This window comes from Anabrus simplex, chromosome 2 (assembly GCF_040414725.1).
Source record: "Anabrus simplex isolate iqAnaSimp1 chromosome 2, ASM4041472v1, whole genome shotgun sequence".
NCBI lineage: Eukaryota > Metazoa > Arthropoda > Insecta > Orthoptera > Tettigoniidae > Anabrus > Anabrus simplex.
Window position 1 is genome coordinate 23,255,104 of NC_090266.1, and position 7,160 is coordinate 23,262,263.

Consider the following 7,160-nt stretch of genomic DNA (forward strand, 5'->3'; position numbering starts at 1 on the left):
TAATAACAGCACACATCTGGAACCTTCTGCTCCGCCGTACCTAAAATGAACGTCTAACTACTGACATAATTAGCATATATGATAATACTGGGATGACCTCACAGCATCTGCTTCTCCGAAGATTTTCTCTAAAATAAATGCTACTGTCTATGAAATAAATTACTACAAGCAACTACTCACTGAATGCTAACTTGCACTGCAACAGGGAACATTAACCTTTTTAACAACACATCTCGTTCTTTTATTTATGTCATTTTATCGATGATCCTCTCAAATTCATCCTTTATATTCATGCCGTGCCATGGATTAATATTCGATTATTTTCTCACACGCTCGACACTATAATCTCCGGGATACTTTTTGAAATACTGAAGGTAGGCCCTATATCATATCGCTTGCCATCCGAGAATCCTTTCAAAACTGCATGATGAACATCTTATTTTAATCCTTCTCAACCTAAGTTCATTGACAATTTCGAAAATTCACTACATACCCGTAGTACCTATTTCAACAAACCATACAGGTACAATGACCGCAATTACATCACCATAAAATTCTCGACGACCCTATCATCTATCATAACTGACAACATAATCGCATTTAACTAAGTTTTTACACGGCCTAAATCATCCTATAGAAGTTCTCGACACTGACACACATTAACTACTCATAATCATTCACCAGAATTTTACATCACATCATCTACGAAGTGGTATTTCGTAAACATTCGGACAATACCAGAAATCCCATAAAACGTTTCCGCAAATTCATGCCTATCATCACCTGGACATTCGAATCACTATTCTTACCAATGACTGGATTACCACTGTCTGACAGATACACTTGTGACACTCACATTAGGTTACTCAAGTTGTGTACTATTTAAGTCACCTTGATACTATAATAAATTCTAATTCTACGTTAAGTGTTCAATAGATAGAATAAAGGAGAGACAATATTTTGGGTACTTATTGTTGACGAATCTGGTGTTTCATCCCGTCTTCCTGGTTGTTTGAGCCACGGACATTCATCTCCACGTCATATCATCTTAGGTAACTCCACATGAACCCGGACCCATCAAGGCACCAGTCTTGATTTAGGCCCGCACCTCCGCTCTAACTAAATGCATGTTACAATGATAAATCGTGTCCGTCGGCATTCCAATCTGAAACTTGTACAAATAAGATTAGTACAATACTCAAAGTATTTCAGTTTTGTTTACAACACTCGCCTTATTCTCCTGTGTTAATACTACACAATATGTTATCGAACTCTTCTGTATGTGTTATAACAACACCCTATTTCTTATGATTTCCTCAGTCTCTTTCTCAAGGTGTACCAGAGCTCCTTTCAGTCAACCTTCCTTCAACATATTTTATCCCATTGTCAAATAAAACATAATCTATTTTTAATATTACAATAATATATCAGCTCGCATTTTATAATTCCTATCAAATTTACCGGATTGTAATCTCCCTTCCATCTGTTTTTTGACATTTGAGGCACATTCTCTATGACAATGTTACTCTCTTCATTTAAGGAATCACGCAAAGGAACACATTTAAATATTAATTTTTCTTCTTAGTGTATACAATCGATTACTCCATATACGCCTTCTTGATAATTAGACTTGCACTGTTCAAAACCGTTCCATGGGCTCCGCCATATCACGTTCCTGGACCCAAATGTTACATACAAGGCTTGACTTCTTCTCTGCTGTTGGTGTGATGTTTCACTTGCTGGTTTCCTTTCGTATCTCACTCATACATTCTTGACTCAATTATCCGAACACCACGGGGTTCTGAGCTTATGAATTTACCCTCACTCTATTTCCATTAAGTTTCCTATTAAATGAGCGAGTTATCTCGGCTTACAGACATGGCTGGAGGTATGCTTGCTGGACGTTTACTTCTGTACGATTTCCGTCGATCTGTTCTTATCGTAACATTCAATGGTTCTCATAAACTCTATCTAGGGTTATACAATTAACGATCCTAGTTACTACAACGAAACTGAATTCATGCATTTTAAAATGAGATGATAATTCTCTTTCAATTATATTTTCCTTCCTTAATTTTTCTTAGAATTTGACTAAATGATTTTGATTAAGGTATGTTGGTATTTATATTCATCATCTAGTTTAAGCACTTCATACTTTTAGACTTAAGGTAAATAGGAATTATTTCTTGATGAAAATAATGATTTGTAGGGTAGAGACGTCCATCATTAATATTGCCGTTAAGAAGTATTCCGCATCTCTCCAGGAATTTACGTTAAAAAGAAACTTTGACAGTCAACTAACCCTGATATTATGCTAGTCTGGATTTCTTCGCGACCCGCCCTGGACGCAGGAGAGGAGCACTTAGAAAAAATAATTATTTTGAGATTAATCATTATATCCTTATTACAATAACTTGTGTATTCACCTCACAAATAGTAAGAACATAAAACTATAATTTATAGCACACGGTACGTAATTTGAATTAATGTGTTAGGAGTCTACGTCGTCTTCATGAAACTTGAATGGTTTTTGTATCACATTTGTAGGAAGGAACCAGCTAACTGACAGGCACCCAAGAGTTGTCCAAATTTATTTTTCGGATATTTTAGTTTTAAACATGCTTTATTGAGTTTTTCGGACGCTGTTAATGAAATTCAAACACTATTTTAAATTAACAGTTTACTGATTGATAAAATATAATTCTTATTTTCTTTGCCCATTTAACTGCGGCTTTTCTAAATTGTTATAACAAACGTTATTGTATTAGCTATGCATATTGATCACGATACAAAGGCGGATTCTGATCCAGACTTATTTCAAAGTTCTGTATTTTTGCTAGTAGTTTACCGTCGCACCAACACATTGAAGATTTTCGGTGACACTGAGATGAGAAAGAGCTAGGATTGGGAAGGAAATGGCCGTGGATTTAACTAAGCTAGAGCCCCAGTATTTGCCAGTGTGAAAATAGGAAACTCGGAAAACCAACTTCGGGGGCTGCTGACATTCGAATTCGAGCCCACGATGCCTCGATTCCGTGCTCATAGCTACTCGACCCTAATTTCGGAGCTCATTTGTTCCGCTACCAATTCTGTAACTTGTTGTACAAACAGCAAACGAATTGCCTGGCAAAATCCAACGCCGCCTTCGCCACACTATCGCAGGTGAAGTTCTACAAATATTGTCAAAGCCTGTATTGGTGACATCTATGACTCTTTTGCGATTTTAGACGGCAGAATTTGAACACTTATTATTAACAGAAGAACGTGGAAACCAGCTGAAACTAAGTTGGAAGAAAATTTGGCTTCAGAAGAAATGTAGAAACTTGCGAAGCATTCATGACTTTAGTTCTGACCTTAGAGGCAGGAATGAAGAAATAATACTGACTGGAATTGGTAAGAGAAGAATGATTTGGTGACATTTCATCAGAAAAAAGTGATAGAATGGTAGGATACGTCTGAAGGACTTTTTCAGTTAATTTTTAAGGAGTGTAGGGGTTGGCCAAGCCAGTTTTATTTTAGTAGATAGAGGACCCAGTAAATACGTATAAATGAAAAAGAGACAACGCGATATGTGGGCTTGGAGTGGTGCGTCAAACCAGACGATGGACTGACGACCAAAACCGCGCAATTAAAATACAATTTGTTTTTAAATGAACTGTGCCTAATTTAATATATAATAAGTTACCTGCCCCATAATAACAACACATTATGCATAACATTGAACTGCTTGTAAGAAAACACGAATTCACTATCGAATGAATGCAACTGCAGGGAAACGTGTGCACGGATAAGCGAATGAAGCTCATACATATTTCTTGTGTTTGTTTTATGGCGGTGGTGATGTTTCAGCTGTTGGCTGTGAGGTGATCATAAAGGCCTTGGAGAACTACGGACATTTGTCTGTGCGTGCTGCTAATATGGTCTACAAGGAGATCCTTGCTGCTGCGGGCAGGCGGGGTGGGTCGCTTGCCCTAGTCGAGGTGGTTGTAACCGTCAACTACAAGTCTTGTTGAAATATTACGTGTCAAGAGACACTGTAATCTCAATTTAAAGCAGATCCCTTGTCCAATGGGGTTATCTTGACGAGGCGGCAAAGCCGTGTTCTGTTCACTCGGGAAGATGCAATTTCGTATCCCAGGCAGAGAGTCGGAAGATTTAAGGAACGAAATGTCCATTTCTGCAGTGGCATATGACCCTGATGTTCACTCAGTCTGCACCAGAAGTGCATGAAAGGTTAATTTCTGGGGCCAAAGGTTTAGCTGTTCTATCCGGTGTGCCGAGGTTACTTTCCTCTCGTCAGAGTGCCTTGATGGCCTGCATGGAGACCAACGTAATGACGCTTAGACTCGAGTGGCGAAGTCCCGAAGCTTATTGCAAATAAAGGATTCTGAAGGCATTCCTTAATTCACAGAGACTTGCGCACTGAACGCACAAAGGAGTAGCAGTTTATATGTACTGGTGCGTGTGCAATTCATGATGCTCTGGGCTGTGAGGAGCAGGAGCAGTGGATCCAGGGACGCTACGGTGCTTCAGCACACCCCTAATAACAGAAGAAGAGAAAGAACGGGGAATTTTACTTTTAAGTCGTATTTATCATATTATAGTAGGGTTCGATGTTTTCATAGTTCTGAGAAGAGGAATATTAAGATTGGTTTTTGGAAGAGACTTTACAAGGAATGAAAACACGTAAAATTCCGGAATTGTGGTGGTGATAATTGAAAGAGGAAAAGTTCTGCGTATTTTGCTCTCGATGTGGCGACAATATCTCGCGCGTTGGCCTCGCTCAGTGGAACCTTCCTCGACTGACTGAAGTGAAAGTTTCTTGTTTGATTTTCATTTATGGTGATACCGTTGGCCAACGTTCCTATAAATTTCGCATTTCCATAACATTTTGCGTTGAAAGTTCGTACACAGTGGATAAATTCATATTTCCCTCATCACTGAACAAAAGTATACCATCAGCAGAGTGCTGTAGGTGGCCCGGATTCAACTAGTGCAATAAATCAACTGGTGCTGGTGAGCGTTCAGTTCAAAAGAGTAGAAATGCAAATGTTTTCCACTTTCATGCGGGTCGAGAACTTAAGGGTAAACTCATAGCATTCTCAAATTTATTTACTTAATTATTGGTTTATTTATTTAAGTATTTATATATTTATCCATTTTTCTTTACTTATTGAATGATTGTGCTTCAGAGAGTCACAACCCTAATGTTGTGAAACCCACACATACTTATACTGCTACATTAAATGAAAATAAGTAGATAAACAAGTAGACATAAAGTTATACACAAAGTAATAACACACCTTTCTTCTATTGTATAGTACCTATTATTGGAAGCAGTTTTACAAATATTCAGTTATACCGGGTGGTAATTACTAAAATGATGGTGTTCATAGTGTTAAAGCGCTGGCTTTAGTGATCCTAGGAGTCTGAAACTGACACGCTAATTAAGCAATGAGCTCGTGAATTATTTTAAACAATAATTGCTTCAAATGTTTGCCACTATGTGAAAATATAGCGCATAACCAGTCCGAACGAGCAATTTTTCTTAACTCTGACGTCAATATCTACTTCCGGTGAGATTGAGGTTAGCAATTTGTTACTTCCAGGGTTATTGATTGCTGACGCGTGTTGATGATTCCCTTTGTGAAGTGAATGTTCGTTGATAATTAATTAAGAAGGTTGAACAGGGTGAAACGCAATGGCTACTGAGAAAGAAGACTATGCACTGCTAGTGAAGTTGTTTAACCAGACTGGCAGCAATAGCAACGCTGCATTGAGGGAATATCGCCGGCAGGAACAACTGAGAAGTGGTCGCATGTCAGTTAACTGGTGAAAGAGCATGATGAAAGAAAGCCAGGAAATTGGTGAATAAGGAATCAGGAAGAGGATGGCGGTCTATCTGATCGTGCAGCACATGCCCCGAACTATGTCAGGTGAATTGTCTCTCCCCTGTCCAACATTTCGCAAGATTTTGACGCCGGTATCCCTGTAAGTTTCATACTGTGCACCAATTGAATACCGCAGATATTCCACAACGCCGTGAGTTAGCCCTACAATTCTTGGCACGCATGGACGTGGATAATTTTTTGCTGAGGTATATCCTGTGAGGGAAGGAAAGGGAGAAATTGTGAAAGACTGCTGGGCTAATGTTACAAATAGTAAACAACTTAATCAATTATTGACTGCTAATTTAAAATACGATGGGACCAACTAGAGGGAAGACAGTTCTAGACGTCATGCTGATAAAACCGTATGAGACTAAAAAGAAACTCAAGTGACAGATGGTACACAATTGATCACGAGGGGCAGATTTTATATGGGATATTGGTGAAGATTCGGTATGAGTAACTGAAGCTACAACAGCAGAGCGAATATGAGGATTAGGGAAGTGTTATAGAGGAGGGGAAAGCCAGGAGAAATGGGAAAATTAGGAAAGGGAAATGCAGAGTAGAGCGTAGGCAGAGTGAGGTGGGAAAAAGTCATGAGAGGGGAAATAGAGGAAACAGTACTACAGCCGTTATGGAAGATAAATGATACGAGGACGGGAGGGGATAAAATTAGTCGGGTAGCTTTGAGGCTCTTGGTAAGTGGGACTCTATTGTTAGGCACGTGCAGACTGGAAAGAAATAGAGTTAGAAATGGCTGTGGAAGTAAGGAGAAATTGAAGGAACTTACTTGAAAATTGAATCTAGCAAAGAAGGCAGCTAAGGATAACATGATGGCAAGCATAATTGGCAGTTATACAAATTTTAGTGAAAAATGGAAGGGTATGTTTAGGTATTTTAAGGCAGAAACAGGTTCCAAGAAGGACATTCCAGGAATAATTAATGAACAAGGGGAGTGTGTATGTGAGGATCTTCAAAAGGCAGAAGTATTCAGTCAGCAGTATGTAAAGATTGTTGGTTACAAGGATAATGTCAAGATAGAGGAAGAGACTAAGGCCAAAGATGTAATAAAATTTACGTATGATAACAATGACATTTACAATAAGATACAAAAGTTGAAAACTAGAAAAGCGGCTGGAATTGATCAGATTTCTGGCGATATACTAAAGACAATGGGTTGGGATATAGTACCATATCTGAAGTACTTATTTGATTATTGTTTGGCCGAAGGAGCTATACCAGATGAATGGAGAGTTGCTATAGTAGCCCCTG